An 18,675-nucleotide genomic window follows, 5' to 3' on the forward strand; every position below is an offset into this window, starting at 1 on the left:
CTCGATCGGTGGAACTCACCCGATCGAGCGAGCCCAAAAACTCATGTCTCTGTTTTGGAAATTCACAGGCCGCACTCGATCCGTGGAGTTTACCCGATCGAGCGGGCACTCTGTCCAAAAAATAAAAATGTATCTTTGCTGTAAAATATGATTCCAAATCTCATACCAACTTCATATAAACTTCTCAACATCATGCTATATACTTTACATGCATTCAAACTAATAGCAAGTGATCTAGAATACATGAACTTTCAAGTATAAATCAATACTTGGAAAAAACAACATATACAAAGGTTCTTGCTTTCTAACATGTTTATCAAATCATAAATACATGTCATCTGCTTAAACCCCGAGTCACCACATGCTATGTCTCTTCTTAAGCTATCCAAGCCAACTCTAGCTTGATCTTGCCCCAACCTGATGCAATGCACACATACAAACAAAGCAACAGCCGGATAACTCCGGTGAGAATAATTCTCAGTATGAATAACATGCATATACATTATTTAAGCATATAACTCATTCAAATCATGAATGTCAAATAACATGCTAGCATTTATAAACGCATATTCTAAACCATAGAAATATCTAGGTTAATGCATAAATGCAATGCATGTGCCAAGAAATAGGCTGTCAAATCTGATATCAATAAATCATAGTTCTGGGATCCCGAGGAAACAAAATCTTCAACAAACACCAACTCACCCAATCGAGGTGACGTTGAATACTTCATTTCCTCTGACTTTGGTGCAACTATGGTGAGTCTTCTGGCTCTGGAAGTAAGTCTACATTCCGTGCCACTCAACTACGGCCCTCCAAACGTCATATTCACTCTAGGCCTTTCAACCCTCTGTGCTTTACAGGATGGAGTTCAAGATGAATGCAACATGTTTTGTATGCATTAAATGCTATAAAACACCTTGAACACTTACTCAATTAAACCAACAAAGCAATCAAAGCATCTAATCACATAAGGATATTGACAAATCTGTAAGCATCACATAATATATGTAAAACATGTTCAATACAGAAAATACTATAAATCAAATTAAACAAGTAAACATTTACATCAATATTCTGGGAATTCAAGAAGATAGCTATCTTGAATAATCTATCACATCTATGTAAACGTAAACAATAACATATATTAAAACATGCATGTATGTGATTTTAGGCAACTCGATAATCAGAAACAATCTCTAGTTATTCTGCCTATCTTATTAATGTCTATTCATACCTGTATTTTGATTAAAAGATCTGACACTCTGTCAATTCTTGATCAACTACAAGCTGTCTAAATCTGTCATGAACTGCTGCTCATTTCAATCTTTGCTAATTGAAGGTGTTCTTGATTCAATCTTAAACACTTCAATTCATTAGAACTCGAACTCGTTGATTTGACTTTGATAATCTTCAATTCAAATCTGAAATAGATTATAACATATCTAAACATAAATTTTCAATCTGAATCGATGATTTTTTAGAGCTTATTCAGTTCAAATCTTGCTAAGTCAATTAGAATTCAAACCGACGTCGCAACTATTCGAGTCCGATAAATCATTCGATTCAAGTATCATCATATCTACATTCTAAACTCAATCTCATATTAAATTCATCCCCAATAAACTTGAAGATGAGCTCTAGACATTTAGAATGCATATCAATTCAAAATCTTGAATCGGCGGTGTAACGGTACGATTTCGGTCTTTCCAAAAGCTTAAACATCAATAATACAATCATATAAACAAATAATCATCACCATTTCATCACACCATTCACGTACATAGCAGCTGATAATTTTCAGATTTCTCATAATTCTTTCTAAAATCAAAATCATATTCAAACGACGATATTTTCTCGATCCATCTTAAATACGTTATCGTCATATATACTAGAACATATATATACAATCAAATCTTAATTCCAACAACAATTTAAAATTCAAACATGGTAGAACTTCATAAAACTTACGTTAAAACGTAGCACTCGGAGCTGTGATCGCAAATATATGTTTAATCGGAAATTCTACCGGGCGGATCGAAAGATATCGGAGTTTAAAATATCAAAAATGGCTTGGAAGTTTCTTTTCCTCCCTTCACGGTTGTTGTCTGATTCCTTTCTGCTTACACACGTGAAAATGCTAGGAAAATGTGAATTTTGGATGTATATTGGCCTATTTGCAGTTTAGTCCCTGAACTTTGACCTAATTGCAAATCAGTCCCCGAACAAGCGATTTAATTCAATTTCAATCCTAAATAATTTAAGAATATTAGAATTTCATTATAAATGCTAAATATTCTCAAATTAAATATTCTCGAATTAAAATTAAATCATTTCGGACCTTGTCGCATTCTAGTCCTTGAACTACTCAATATTTGCAAATGGGTCCTTGCTCGAATTTCATCCTCAAATTCCATCCTTGATATTTATAATCTTGGAATTCACATCTTAAATTTCATAAATATCAATTCAAATATTTTTAATATTTTTAATTTAAGAATTCCGGATATTAAAATCTTAAAATCCGAAAAATCCTCAAATTAAATATTTCTGACCCGAAATTGAAATCTCCAATTTCCATAAATTATTTAATTCATCTTTTCTCTCTTATTTGGAATTTAAATCTTAAATCCCATAATTAAGAACTTAATATTTTCGTGCCTTACATTTCCTCCCCTCTAAGGAATGATTTCGTCCTCGAAATCGCATTCGATCTGACTGCTGATTCTCGTAAGTTGTATAACTAACTGAAGTAATACTGACTTCAATTCTCTGAGATTTTGATATCTATTCTGATATCTTCTCTTCTATCGTATCTTATTCTTCTTTCTGATTGCTTCTGCAATACATATAATCACTGAGTCAACTTATATCTAAGTTGCTCTTTCTCGTGATCTAACTCTGCATTAGTTACTCTGTCTTGCTTCCAATCTTATTGACTTCTGTTGTATCTGAATTGAATGCACATACATATTCTAGCTGATATTCTTCAACCAATGCATATGGATAACAATTCATTTATCGGTCAATTCGAGTATTAATCCATAAGCTATATCAAATACTCATAATAATAAATTCTGAAATCTCTTTTTGAACCTAATGATGCTCGGAAAAGAACTTCTTGACTGATCATTCTGTTCAGGCTTCAAAATCTACATCTGTTGCTCATTTGCTCATTCTGTCTCTGCTGTTCTGTTCTTATTTTGTTCAAAGCAATCTTCACATTCTCTATCGTTTCATGACGCATATCTGGTCTGATAGCTGATATGTCTGTAAGATTGTTTCAATATAAAGACAATTTTGTATTTTTGATCAATCAATCATCAAAATACTGTTTTTACATCTATCAAATAGCTGTCACAGGAATCATAGTAATCATGTGGCAATAATCAATCAACTAGTACCGAATCTAATACTATAGTTCTGAGCATATCCTCGGAAATCTGGATAATCACATCTGATAGTCCACTAATCAGAGGATGGTATAATGAAATATCATACAACCAAACACTCAGAACATCTGACAATCAATGCCACAATTTAGAAAACAAATCTAAAGTCTCTATATTGACAATAGATTTCAATAATTCCTGTAATCTGATCATCTTGTTAAATGCATAACCAGTATTTTTTTATGTTTGTATCATATCTAATACAACATATTCGTGAATCTGTCGAAATCTACTACACTTTAAATCGCAAAATCATGATGATTTGAGTAGATTCGAACCAAAGTTGTTCATAAAGTTGATCTTATTTCAATTCTTATGTAACTAATCTGTTACATAAACCACTTGCGTCCTTTTTTCTGCTTCTTTTACTGGAATTTTAGTATTGGTACTGTCAATTCTGTCGTATTTGTTTTCATTTATTCATCCAATACTGATTCCACGTAATGACTACATGTAAGTCATACATGTTTAGACAACTGAATGGATATTAAATCTGTTGTCATATGTCTCTTTCACAATCTGATATTCCATATCTAGAATATCTGGCATAATCAAATGATTATTCACCGCAAAAATTCATCTATTCTGCTCTGCTGTCTTATCTCTTATCTTAATCTAGCGTTCTCAAGCAATATGTTGTTTTTATCTTTCCAAACCAATTCGAGTTTAGCTTGGATCGCAACAATTCTGATCGTTTGATTATCTGTCAAGCATAAACATTCAACAAGTATATATATGTACTCAATAAATCCAACAATTAGCTAAAACCCATAAATCTTACTGATGATCTGGATCTGAATTTCTATCAGTTACGAGCCAAATACATCAAGATATACTGAATAAACACATAAAATAATCAATAATTCTCAAATTTCAAATCAAAGGAACTCGCTCAATTCAAAGTCATCCAAAATCAACTATTTTGAATGACAAAATCTACTAAGTGAAAACAACTCACTTGCATTTCAAAACTCAACGCAAATGAATCAAAACAGACTCTAGCAAAGGAATAAGAGTCAATCAAAATCGATCGAGGTCGAATACAAAAACCTCAGAATCGATAGCAAGAAATTCAAGAATCATGATTTCTATGATGGAATAGCTTCAGCAAACTTGAAGAAAAAGCTCAACTGTAACTGATTTTTCTTATTATCTATTGATATGAGTTCTTTTATTAATTCTTACTTCTCAGCTGACAATAGTCGAATATACTCTTTTTGACTTAACTCATTGTCATAGAATTAATCATCATTTCGGTACTACATAACTCTTTTCTACGCAATCTGCTAGATGTTTCTGAAGTTCTTCAGTTTAAGTAATGCTCTTCTATACAAGTTGTCATAATACCATTGTACTAGACACCACTCTATATAGTACTGCATTCATGTCATAGAAAGGTCGAAATATGTCATTGAACTATGGCTATACATTCTAACCACTGACATAGCTGTCAATTCTAGGTTAATTCTGTACTAGTTCAATATATCGACTAGACTTCTACTGACATTCTTCCACGATCAAACGTGATATAACCAGTACCGAAATAACAAAATCTACTTTCTGAAACTCATATCATAAATTGCTAGTCATGTCTATTTCTTTATCAGTGCACGGATTCAATCAACTGGTAACATGTACTCAGTTATTGCATTAATATCTATAATGCATTCTAGCTTAATATCTCACACCTGATATCAGCACATTCAATCTTATTTCCTCAATTCTGTATTTCATCTGTTATGACTAATCTTACAAATATATTCCATCTATTCAAAGGCAAAATCTCAGCAAATACGATAAATAAAGGCTCATCAGATATGGATTATAGCATAACAAATCACTGATCTATGAATGTATGCTATGCAATTAATATACAAGCGGTTAACTATAATTAACTCACTTACCTGTAATATTCTTATCTGATACAACTTGAGCCTCATTTTCTGTACTTGCTTATTGCTTATGCAATTATCTGCCAATTAAATGTTCTCTTGATCTGTTTCAGCTAGGGAAGCTATGCTTATAGTTCTTCCTCTGCTGGCGTTTAGACTGACTCGATATTTGCTGCTGTTACCACTATCTCTTGCTTCATAGCTATACTGCTATGGAAGTTATAGTGAAGGTGATGATCATAGGTTTTCACAATTACAGAGGCGTGAATAAAAACAAATTCAATTCTGCCTCATACTACCGGTTCATGATTTCGTTCTTCTCTTACTGGCTTGAAATCAAATTATGCTTATAGTCTGCAAAGTTTATTGTTCTATTTTCTTTAGCATATACGGAAAGAAACAATTCTGTTTACTTACCTGCCAAACAATTTCAGTACTTCTTCTGGCAACTTCACCAACTTCTTGCTAAGTCCTGGAGTTGATATAAAATCAAGATGATTCTATGTTCATCTGAATATTCTTCTCCTGAAAAACTGATCCAGCTCTTTAAATCAACCCTTTTCTAGACATAGCATATTCTGTATCGTTCTGAGTTGATGATTCATAGCTTTGGAGTTGTTCAACTAACATAATCCTCAGTGCAATCGGCTCAAAAACTTACCTCAACACTGTTCTGTTCTATCTGCGATTCTGTTCTGTCTGAGGTTCTCATGCTATCTGCATAGTCTGTCTTATTCGATGACAGAAGCAATATATATGGCAGAGATTATAAATAACAGACATATACTCTCATGCTTCTGAATAGAACACATGCTTGCAAATTCTCATGCTTTTTCACATATTACATGCTTACAACGAATTTACTTATTCTAATGAATTCAAAAACTCAGGCATACATATCAGCATATAAGCATGTAATTCTCATCTCAATAAAGCAAGTAGTGTTCAATCAAGCAATCATAGTCGCATACAATTCTGTAAAACAAGTAAAGCATGCTCATGCAATACTATAAATGCATGCGACTCAATCTACCCCGCTCAACTTCTATCTTATTCCCAGACTTTATGCTCTGATACCACCTGTTGTGGGGACCTCGGGTTGCTAATATCATCTTATGGCAATAAATGATTAATTAATAATTAATCAAAAAATAAAAGGATATTCAAACCAAGAGCTAAAAAATTTTATTTTTTTTAAATACCAGCACCTCGCTCGATCGGGTAAACTCACCCGATCGAGCGAGCTAGAAAATTCCAGCTCTCGGGTCTGAATCCATATTGGCCTCGCTCGATCGGTGGAACTCACCCGATCGAGCGAGCCCAAAAACTCATGTCTCTGTTTTGGAAATTCACAGGCCGTGCTCGATCCGTGGAGTTTACTCGATCGAGCGGGCACTCTGTCCAAAAAATAAAAATGTATCTTTGCTGTACAATATGATTCCAAATCTCATACCAACTTCATATAAACTTCTCAACATCATTGTAGTAGCCCGTACCCTAATTGAGTAATTAAAGGATTAATGCTAATTAATTGAATTGGGTATTGGACGGATCGGAAGCTCCGAAGGCACGATGGAAGCTCCGAATAGGATCGGAAGCTCCGATGAGCGATCGGAGGCACCGATGTTATTACGTCAGGCATGACGTGTGGTTGGATCGGAAGCTCCGATCAGGACCGGAGGCTCCGATCACCCCTATCCGGAGTCAACAAGTGATATTTTGACACGTGGCAGATCAGGATCTTCGGAAGCTCCAATGGCAGGATCGGACGTTTCGATCGAGGTTCGGACGTTCCGATCAAGGATCGGAAGTTCCGATCGTTGTCTATAAATAGAAGGCCGAGACTTCATTTTCATTTGCCAATTCCGAGTTCTCCTTTCCTTTCTAGTCCTTTTGGAGCTGTTCTAGTCTTCTTAGGCTTGGTCCGGAGGTCGGTGAGGCGTTCGGTAGTCGTAGCGGAGTTGTGCCCAAGTTCTGGAGGCATCGACATCAAAGGGCTAACGACGGACGAAGGTATAGCTTTTGCTTCCTATAAATATTTAGGAGTATGCAATACCTTATTTAAGGCTTTTAGAGCACTTTAATGATAGTAGTATCATTTGGCAGTGTAGAGCAGACTATAGGCGTGGACCTAGAGTTGGTAGAGCTTGCACTGTATTGAGGTACGAAAGTACTGTTCGAGATATCCTGACTGAGTATGCATGTATTATGTGACCGCATGATTTATATGACATGATATTATGCTGCATTCATTTGCATCTTGCTGTATCTCCTTCGAAATGTCTGTTAGTAGGGTTGTACCCTATCCTGTTAGTGGATGGACTTCCATCGATTTGGGTCCAGCGTTTCCACGGTTATCTCGGTATGGGAGCCACCTCCTGAAGCGACGGCACAGCGTGCTACATACCAGGGCCCGGTCTGTCTCTGTTATCTGATCCTTGACCTCGAGTCTATAGAGAGTTCACTTTGCATGCATGTATACTCATACTCTTGCACTGAGCATTTTATGCTCACGTCTCGTACTCTGTATTTTCTGGACACCCTATTCCATGGGGCAGGTTTGCGATTGGACGAGGAGGGTGGATCCAGGAGGGGCTAGTCAGTGGTTGGCCAGCTGGAGCTTCGCTTAGGTTTTATTACTGTTGTTTGGGTTTATACAGCTATTCGATTTGGTTGTATATTATTGGATAAATTACAGATTCCTTTACTTGGGATTGTATAATGTTTATGGTTTCCGCAGTTTTATTCTGATATCTGTTTTATTAAGTTAATTGCATGCCTAAGTTCTGTTTAGTAAGTGATCCGGGTAAGGGTCACTACATTTATGGTATCAGAGCATGCAAAAGATTTCTTGGGATTTAGTCTCATCTTGAGGTATTTTTGTAGATGTCAAATCGTGACGACCAGAGTTCTCATGGCAGTGTTGGTGGGCGTTGGGGTGATGCCGACCGGGAGCCTCGTCGAGAACGGCGTCATCGTCACCATGACGATGAGCGTTTCACTGTGCGTCGATTCTTAGCTATGAGTCCTAAGCCCTTAGTTGGAGGTGAGTCTCCGGAGGATGCGGAGAACTGGTTAGACCGCATGGAGACGACTTTTCAGACTTTCCAATGCACCGATGAGCAGAAGGTGGAGACCCTTGGCTATCTTCTGGATGGGCGTGCGCGCAGGTGGTGGAGGTTTACTTCTGCACCTTTTGTTACGGCGAGAGGAGTGGCCACCTGGGCCGAGTTCCGCACAGCTTTCCAAAAGCGGTATTTTCCTCCTGCACTCCGTCAGTCGAAGGCAGGCGAGCTACTGAGTCTGCGACAGGGAGCCATGTCTATCGATGAGTATCAGCAGAGGTTCTTTGATCTGCTATCCTATTGCCCCGAGATTGCTGATAGCTCGGAGATGAAGTATAATCTGTTCCTTCAGGGCCTTAACCCTGAGATCCATTACCGTGTGGCGGTTGGCGACGACATGTCCTACGAGGGTTTGGTGAGCCGTTGTCACCAAGTAGAGGACAGCATTCGGCGAAACAGGTCTTTCCCTCATTCGAGGCCTGCTAGTTCTTTGGGTCCCCGTACCCAAACTTTCAAGAAGTCTGGATCTTCTTCTTCCTCTGATTCTGGAGGTGTTTTCCGTTACGGTAAGAAGGACAAGTGTGATCACTGTGGGAAGAACCATCCATCCGACAAGTGCCGCAGAGCTTCTGGAGCTTGTTTCCGTTGTGGAGAGACTGGTCATATCCGGATAGATTGTCCACTGTCTGGGGGAGGCGGTTCTGGATCTGGTTCAGGATCGGGTTCTCAGGCCACCGTACAGCAGAGGTCGCAGGGACAGTCTGCTGGGAGTTCTCATTTGAGGCCACGAGCTTCTGGCCAAGTGTTTGCCCTGAGACATGATCAGGCTGTGGAGGAGAATGAGAAAGTCATCGCAGGTACATTTCTACTTTATGGTATACCTGCTCTTGTACTTATTGACACTGGTGCATCTCATTCTTTCATTTCTGCACGTTTTGTTAAGAGGCATAAGTTAACATGCATTGCACTAGACGTAGTGATGTCTGTTTCTACTCCGACGGGCCAATCTGCTTTGGCTAAACATCTAGTGATGGGTTGCCCTTTAGAGTTCGAAGGGAACATTCTGTTAGCGAATCTCATGGTCCTGGAGATGGACGACTTTGATTGCATTCTGGGAATAGATATGCTGACTACCTATCGAGCTTCAGTGGACTGCTATCAGAGATTAGTACGCTTTCATCCGGAAGGGAGTGAGAGTTGGTTTTTCTATGGTGAGGGAGTGCGACCCCCGATGCCTTTGGTATCAGCTTTGAGAGCCTGTCGAGCTCTAGAGTCTGGCAGGGAAGGCTACCTTATCTATGCAGTTGATTTGTCCGCTGAGAGTATTGGGTTAGAGAGCATTCCAGTTGTGGATGAATTTCCAGATGTATTTCCTGATGAGATTCCGGGTTTTCCTCCTGCTAGGGAAGTCGAGTTTGGCATAGAGTTGATGCCGGGTACTTCGCCTATTTCTAGAGCACCGTATCGTCTGGCTCCGTCAGAGATGCGTGAGTTGAAGAATCAGCTACAGGATCTTTTGGACAAGGGGTACATTCGTCCTAGTGTGTCTCCTTGGGGAGCTCCTGTTCTCTTCGTGAAGAAGAAGGATGGGTCGATGCGGCTGTGCATTGACTATCGGCAGCTGAATCAAGTCACTGTGAAGAACAAGTATCCGTTGCCTCGTATTGATGACTTGTTCGATCAGCTGCAGGGCACGTCAGTTTACTCCAAGATTGACTTGAGATCTGGGTATCATCAGTTGAGAGTCCGTGATCAGGACGTAGCCAAGACTGCATTCCGTACTCGCTATGGGCATTACGAGTTCCTAGTGATGCCATTTGGTTTGACTAATGCGCCGGCTATATTCATGGATTTGATGAACCGTGTCTTCAGAGAGTATTTGGACAAGTTTGTCGTGGTCTTCATCGACGACATCTTGGTGTATTCGCGTAATACGGAAGAGCATGTTTCTCACTTGCGGTTAGTACTACAGACTCTTCGAGATGAGCAGTTGTACGCCAAGCTGAGCAAGTGTGAGTTCTGGATGGATAGAGTGGTCTTTCTCGGCCATATCATATCCAGGGAAGGGATTTCTGTTGATCCAAGAAAGATTGAAGCGGTACTTAATTGGTCGCGTCCGAAGACAGTTGCTGAGATCCGTAGTTTTCTGGGTCTAGCAGGGTATTATCGTTGCTTCATTCTGAACTTCTCTCAGTTAGCTCGACCGTTGACGCAGCTTACCCGCAAGGGTGTGGATTTCGAGTGGTCCTCCGAGTGTGAGGAGAATTTCCGTGAGCTTCGACGGCGGTTGACTTCTGCGCCGGTGTTGGCATTACCGTCAGGATCTGGAGGGTATGTAGTTTACACGGATGCTTCTCTTCAGGGGTTAGGTTGTGTCCTGACTCAGAATGGGCATGTGATCGCATACGCTTCTAGACAGCTGAAGCTTCACGAGGACAACTACCCAGTCCATGATTTGGAGTTAGCAGCCATTGTGTTCGCTTTGAAGATCTGGCGTCATTATCTGTATGGCGAGAAATTTGAGATCTTCACCGACCATAAGAGTCTCAAGTATTTGTTCACTCAGGCGGAGTTGAACATGAGGCAGAGACGTTGGATGGACTTGCTTAAGGACTATGATTGCGAGATTAAGTACCATCCGGGAGCTTCTAATCTCACCGCTGATGCTTTGAGTCGCAAGGTGCGATTATCCGCACTTTAGACTTGTTTGATGTCTAGTGCGATTAGTGACTGTTGTACTTCAGGTTATACCTTCAAGCATAAGAAAGGTATGCAGAGTATCCAGATGTTTGCGATATTATCTGAGCCAGTCTTGTACTCGCGGATCCGAGATGCTCAGATGTCTGATTCGAATACCCAGCGTTTAGCTCGTCTAGCTAACGAGGGTAGCTCGTCTGGATTTCATTATCAGTCAGATGGCTTTTTGTGTTTGTCTGGTAGGCTTGTGATTCCGCAGGATGAAGAGTTGCGAGAGGAGATTTTGTCTCAGGCACATCGCACTAAGTTGAGTATTCATCCAGGAAGCAACAAGATGTACAAGGATCTACGTACTCGTTTCTGGTGGAAGGGAATGAAACGCAGTGTTTATCAGTTTGTTTCGAGATGTTTGGTGTGTCAACAGGTCAAGGCAGAGCACCGACGACCTGGAGGATTGCTTCACAGTCTGCCTATTCCTGAATGGAAATGGGAGTTTATCACTATGGACTTTGTGACCCATTTGCCGGTATCCCCGAAGAACTGTGATGCTATCTGGGTTGTGGTGGACCGACTCACCAAGTCAGCGCATTTCATTGCCTATAGCCGAGAGTACTTTGTGGATCGCATGGCACGGATGTACATTCAGGAGATCGTTCGACTTCATGGAGTGCCTGTGAGCATTGTCAGCGATCGGGACCCCAGGTTTACTTCTAGATTTTGGGGGAGTGTTCAGCGTGCGATGGGTACTACTCTCAGTTTGAGTACAGCCTATCACCCGGAGACTGATGGTCAGTCAGAGCGCACTATCCGTACGCTAGAGGATATGCTTAGAGCGTGCGTCTTGGATTTTGGTCCAGCCTGGCAGGATCATTTGCCGTTGATCGAGTTTGCTTACAACAACAGCTATCATACTAGTATTGGGATGACACCTTTTGAGGCGTTGTATGGGAGACGTTGTCGTACTCCACTCTTCTGGGAAGAAGTGGGGGAGAGACAGGCTGAGGGACCGGAGTTTATCCAACAGGCGATAGACATTGTTGATCAGATCAAGAAACGGATTAAGACTGCACAGGATCGTCAGGCCAGCTATGCTAATATCAAGCGTAGGCCTTTGCAGTTCGAGGTCGGGGAGAAAGTGTTTCTAAGAGTGTCACCTTTCCGCAAGATTCTCAGATTTGGCCTTAAGGGCAAGTTGTCTCCCGGATTTATTGGTCCGTTTGAGATCTTGGAGAGCATTGGCGATTTGGCTTATCGACTAGCTTTGCCACCGCATCTATCCAGTATTCACGACGTGTTCCACGTATCTCTGTTGCGACGGTATGTGGCGGATGAATCTCATATTCTGCAGCGGTCTGAGGTTCAGGTAGACAAGGATTTGACTTATGTTGAGAAACCTCTTCGTATCCTGGATTATAAGGATAAGGTCTTACGGAACAAAGTCATTCCTTTGGTTTTAGTTCAGTGGCAGTGCAGAGGCACTGAGGAAGCTACTTGGGAGCTTGAGGACAGGATGCGTAAAGACCATCCTGAGTTGTTTTGATTTCATTCTTTAAGTTGTATTCAGTTGCAAACTCTGTAAACGTTTGATTTGAATAAAGAATGTTTCTGAATTCTGTATTTGCATTCGGTACTTAAGATCCGTTTTCGAGGACGAAATATCTTAAGTGGGGGAGAATGTAGTAGCCCGTACCCTAATTGAGTAATTAAAGGATTAATGCTAATTAATTGAATTGGGTATTGGACGGATCGGAAGCTCCGAAGGCATGATCGAAAGCTCCGAACAGGATCGGAAGCTCCGATGAGCGATCGGAGGCACCGATGTTATTACGTCAGGCATGACGTGTGGTTGGATCGGAAGCTCCGATCAGGACCGGAGGCTCCGATCACCCCTATCCGGAGTCAACAAGTGATATTTTGACACGTGGTAGATCAGGATCTTCGGAAGCTCCGATGGCAGGATCGGACGTTCCGATCGAGGTTCGGACATTCCGATCAAGGATCGGAAGTTCCGATCGTTGTCTATAAATAGAAGGCCGAGACTTCATTTTCATTTGCCAATTCCGAGTTCTCCTTTCCTTTCTAGTCCTTTTGGAGCTGTTCTAGTTTTCTTAGGCTTGGTCCGGAGGTCGGCGAGGCGTTCGGTAGTCGTAGCGGAGTTGTGCCCAAGTTCTGGAGGCATCGACATCAAAGGGCTAACGATGGAAGAAGGTATAGCTTTTGCTTCCTATAAATATTTAGGAGTATGCAATAGCTTAGTTAAGGCTATTAGAGCACTTTAATGATAGTAGTATCATTTGGCAGTGTAGAGCAGACTATAGGCGTGGACCTAGAGTTGGTAGAGCTTGCACTGTATTGAGGTACGAAAGTACTGTTCGAGATATCCTGACTGAGTATGCATGTATTATGTGACCGCATGATTTATATGACATGATATTATGCTGCATTAATTTGCATCTTGCTGTATCTCCTTCGAGATGTCTGTTAGTAGGGTTGTACCCTATCCTGTTAGTGTATGGACTTCCATCGATTTGGGTCCGGCGTTTCCACGGTTATCTCGGTATGGGAGCCACCTCCTGAAGCGACGGCACAGCGTGCTACATACCAGGGCCCGGTCTGTCTCTGTTATCTGATCCTTGACCTCGAGTCTATAGGGAGTTCACTTTGCAAGCATGTATACTCATACTCTCGCACTGAGCGTTTTATGCTCACGTCTCGTACTCTGTATTTTCTGGACACCCTATTCCATGGGGCATGTTTGCGATTGGACGAGGAGGGTGGATCCAGGAGGGGCTAGTCAGTGGTTGGCCAGCTGGAGCTTCGCTTAGGTTTTATTACTGTTGTTTGGGTTTATACAGCTATTCGATTTGGTTGTATATTATTGGATAAATTACAGATTCCTTTACTTGGGATTGTATAATGTTTATGATTTCCGCTGTTTTATTCTGATATCTGTTTTATTAAGTTAATTGCATGCCTAAGTTCTATTTAGTAAGTGATCCGGGTAAGGGTCACTACAATCATGCTAGATACTTTACATGCATTCAAACTAATAGCAAGTGATCTAGAATACATGAACTTTCAAGTATAAATCAATACTTGGCAAAAACAACATATACAAAGTTTCTTGCTTTCTAACATGTTTATCAAATCATAAATACATGTCATCTGCTTAAAACCCGAGTCACCACATGCTATGTCTCTTCTTAAGCTATCCAAGCCAACTCTAGCTTGATCTTGCCCCAACCTGATGCAATGCACACATACAAACAAAGCAACAGCCGGATAACTCCGGTGAGAATAAATCTCAGTATGAATAACATGCATATACATTATTTAAGCATATAACTCATTCAAATCATGAATGTCAAATAACATGCTAGCATTTATAAACGCATATTCTAAACCATAGAAATCTCTAGGTTAATGCATAAATGCAATGCATGTGCCAAGAAATAGGCTATCAAATCTGATATCAATAAATCGTAGTTCTGGGTTCCCGAGGAAATAAAATCTTCAACAAACACCAACTCACCCAATCGAGGTGACGTTGAATACTTCATTTCCTCTGACTTTGGTGCAACTATAGTGAGTCTTCTGGCTCTGGAAGTAAGTCTACATTCCGTGCCACTCAACTACAGCCCTCCAAATGTCATATGCACTCTAGGCCTTTCAACCCTCTGTGCTTTACAGGATGGAGTTCAAAATGAATGAAACATGTTTTGTATGCATTAAATGCTATAAAACACCTTGAACACTTACTCAATTAAACCAACAAAGCAATCAAAGCATCTAATCACATAAGGATATTGACAAATCTGTAAGCATCACATAATATATGTAAAACATGTTCAATACAGAAAATACTATAAATCAAATTAAACAAGTATACATTTACATCAATATTCTGGGAATTCAAGAAGATAGATATCTTGAATAATCTATCCCATCTATGTAAACGTAAACAATAACATATATTAAAACATGCATGTATGTGATTTTAGGCAACTCGATAATCAGAAACAATCTCGAGTTATTCTGCCCATCTTATTAATGTCTATTCATACCTGTATTCTGATTAAAAGATCTGACACTCTGTCAATTCTTGATCAACTATAAGCTGTCCAAATCTGTCATCAACTGCTGCTCATTTCAATCTTTGCTAATTGAAGGTGTTCTTGATTCAATCTTAAACACTTCAATTCATTAGAACTCGAACTCGTGGATTCGACTTCGATAATCTTCAATTCAAATCTGAAATAGATTATAACATATCTAAACATCAATTTCCAATCTGAATCGATGATTCTTTAGAGCTTATTCAGTTCAAATCTTGCTAAGACAATCAGAATTCAAACCGACGTCGCAACTATTCGAGTACGATAAATCTTTCGATTCAAATATCATCATATCTACATTCTAAACTCAATCTCATATTCAATTCATCCCCAATAAACTTGAAGATGAGCTCTAAACATTTAGAATGCATATCAATTCAAAATCTTGAACCGGCGGCGTAACGGTACGATTTCGGTCTTTTCAAAAGCTTAAGCATCAATAATAAAATCATATAAACCAATAATCATCACCATTTCATCACACCATTCACGTACATAGCAGCTGATAATTTTCAGATTTCTCATAATTCTTTCTAAAATCAAAATCATATTCAAACGATGATCTTTTCTCGATTTGTCTTAAATGCGTTATCGTCGTATATACTAGAACATATATATACAATCAAATCTTAATTCCATCAACAATTTAAAATTCAAACATGGTAGAACTTCATAAAACTTATGTCAAAACGTAGCACTCGGAGCTGTGATCGCAAATATATGTTTAATCGAAAATTCTACCGGGCGGATTGAAAGATATCGGAGTTTAAAATATCAAAAATGGTTTGGAAGTTTCTTTTCCTCCCTTCACGGTTGTTGTCTGATTCCTTTCTGCTTACACACGTGAAAATGCTAGGAAAATGTGAATTTTGGATGTATATTGGCCTATTTGCAGTTTAGTCCCTGAACTTTGACCTAATTTCAAATCAGTCCTCGGACAAGCGATTTAATTCAATTTCAATCCTAAATAATTTAAGAATATTAGAATTTCATTCTAAACGCTAAATATTCTCAAATTAAATATTCTCGGATTAAAATTAAATCATTTTGGACCTTATCGCATTTTAGTCCTTGAACTACTCAATATTTGCAAATGGGTCCTTGCTCGGATTTCATCCTCAAATTCCATCCTTGATATTTATAATCTTGGAATTCACATCTTAAATTCCATAAATATCAATTCAAATATTTTTAATCTTTTTAATTTAAGAATTCCGGATATTAAAATCTTAAAATCCGAAAAATCCTCAAATTAAATATTTTTGACCCGAAATTGAAATCTCCAATTTCCATAAATTCTTTAATTCATCTTTTCTCTCTTATTCGGAATTTAAATCTTAAATTCCGTAATTAAGAACTTAATATTTTCGGGCCTTACACCTAGTTCGGCGATCGTATGAATAATCAAGGGAATAGAATAACTGATCAATGTCATCCAACCAGCTCTCGCAGTCAACAGGATTCTCTATACCCAGCAACAAAGGAGGTTTAAACGACTGAAACCTCTTCAGCAAGGTTTCCATAGGCGTCGCTGTGGCAACCATCTGATCAGTTTCTTTACTAGCTTGCTCATTCGGAGAAGTAACTGGTGGTGGATTTCTTTTAATAACCCGACAAGGACCCATCTGTTAATCAAAGGTTAGGACACGAGATATCTCAATTGCTACAAATCGGTTCCCTTTAAACCTCTCAAAATTTGGATACCAGTCGATAACAAAAACAGTTATATCTCAAGTAGTCCATGCTTTATAAATTAAATCACATAATCATGTAATTCAAATAATTCTCAAATAATAAAGCATGCTCGCAAGTAATTTAAATAATCAAACAAGTAACTCAATCACATGCGAGGAGCCAATACATGCGGACTCGATCTACCCCTCTCACTCTAGTTCAACCAAGAACATATCGCTCTGATACCACTTAATGTGAGACCTCGATTCTAAACATCTAATTTTGGATTAAACAATAATTAAGCATACAAGATCCAAGACTAAAAGAGATAAGAATATTTTTTTAAAAAAATAAACAGTGCCTCGCTCGATCGGTAAAACTCAACCGATCGAGCGAGCAAGAAAATCCAAACTCACTCTCCGAAAGAATCCAGCGCCGCTTGATCGGTAAGATTCAATCGATCGAGCGGGAACACATTTTTCAAAACAAAAATTTGGCACAATTTCCGTCGCTCGATCGGTCAAACTCTACCTATCAAGCGATGACAGAACATAGCTAAAATAAACAACAGAAAACTTGCCAAAGCTCAAGTCCAATACATTCAAAACATAACAAGGTTCATAATACATGCAACAACAACATACAAACCTCAATACTCGCATAAACGATACAACAGATAATAAGAAGTTCGAGTTCTAAACATGTTCTAATATAAACTAGATAGATATGCTGATACGACTTCTAAACCGAGTCCCACTTTTATCTCTCACTCTTGACGCTAACCAGGTCTTCGCTGACTTGATCCTGCCCCACCTGTTGCCAAGTACACATACAAAACAAATTAACAACCGGATAACTCTGGTGAGAATGATATTCCCAGTAAAAGCAACATAACATGCAATAACAAATAAAATAACAACAACATTCTTTCAAGAAAACAACATATTCAATGTCAATACGAATGAAATGCATTTCTTTAAAATCAGAATATCAACTCTGATAAATAAGGGATTGCTGCTATGCTTTTTATGATCCCGATGATGAGATCACGTAACGACTCACCAACTCTCCGAATCGAGGTGGTGCCACGTATCTCAATCCCCTAGACTTTGGTGCGACTATAAAGAGTATGATAATGCTAGGTAAACTTTTACAACCCATGCCACTCGCAGTATAGCCCCCAAAACATCTAAATAAAAAGGGCGTTCTACCCGCTGAAATCAAAGGTTTGACTCAAGATGAATGTATAAGAAAACATAAAGCATTAAGCCATATAACAAAGCTCAAAAAACAAAATACATGTTCCACATTCTATAACAAGTATTGATGCAAGTATGTGATTTAAGGAAAACTCAAGAGCCAACTGTCTCGAGTGTTCTATCCTGCTAAAACGATGAGTGCTTGTACCTTTCAATACGAATATATCCAACTCTAGATAAGCTACAATAAAAGGTTATATCAAAAACTATACAACCTAAACAACAACATCGCTCAAGGTAAAATCTTTACCTCTCTTCGTCCAACTCTTCTACGATCGACTGCTGCTAACTCTGGGCTCGACAAACTTCAAACGAATCTGTACATAGGCAAAATATGATCAACAACGATGAACAAACCCATTTGCCAAAGTTCTATGATTCAAACGGTTCAAATCTCAAACTCAAACCGGCGGCATAACGACTCTAAACTGATCAAACTGGAAACACAGAAAGCAGTACAACATTGAAAACAACTCAAATCAATGCTAAAACAACAACAACAAAACAAATCCAACACAACT

Source organism: Henckelia pumila, chromosome 3 (assembly GCF_033568475.1).
Source record: "Henckelia pumila isolate YLH828 chromosome 3, ASM3356847v2, whole genome shotgun sequence".
In the NCBI taxonomy this organism is placed as follows: domain Eukaryota; kingdom Viridiplantae; phylum Streptophyta; class Magnoliopsida; order Lamiales; family Gesneriaceae; genus Henckelia; species Henckelia pumila.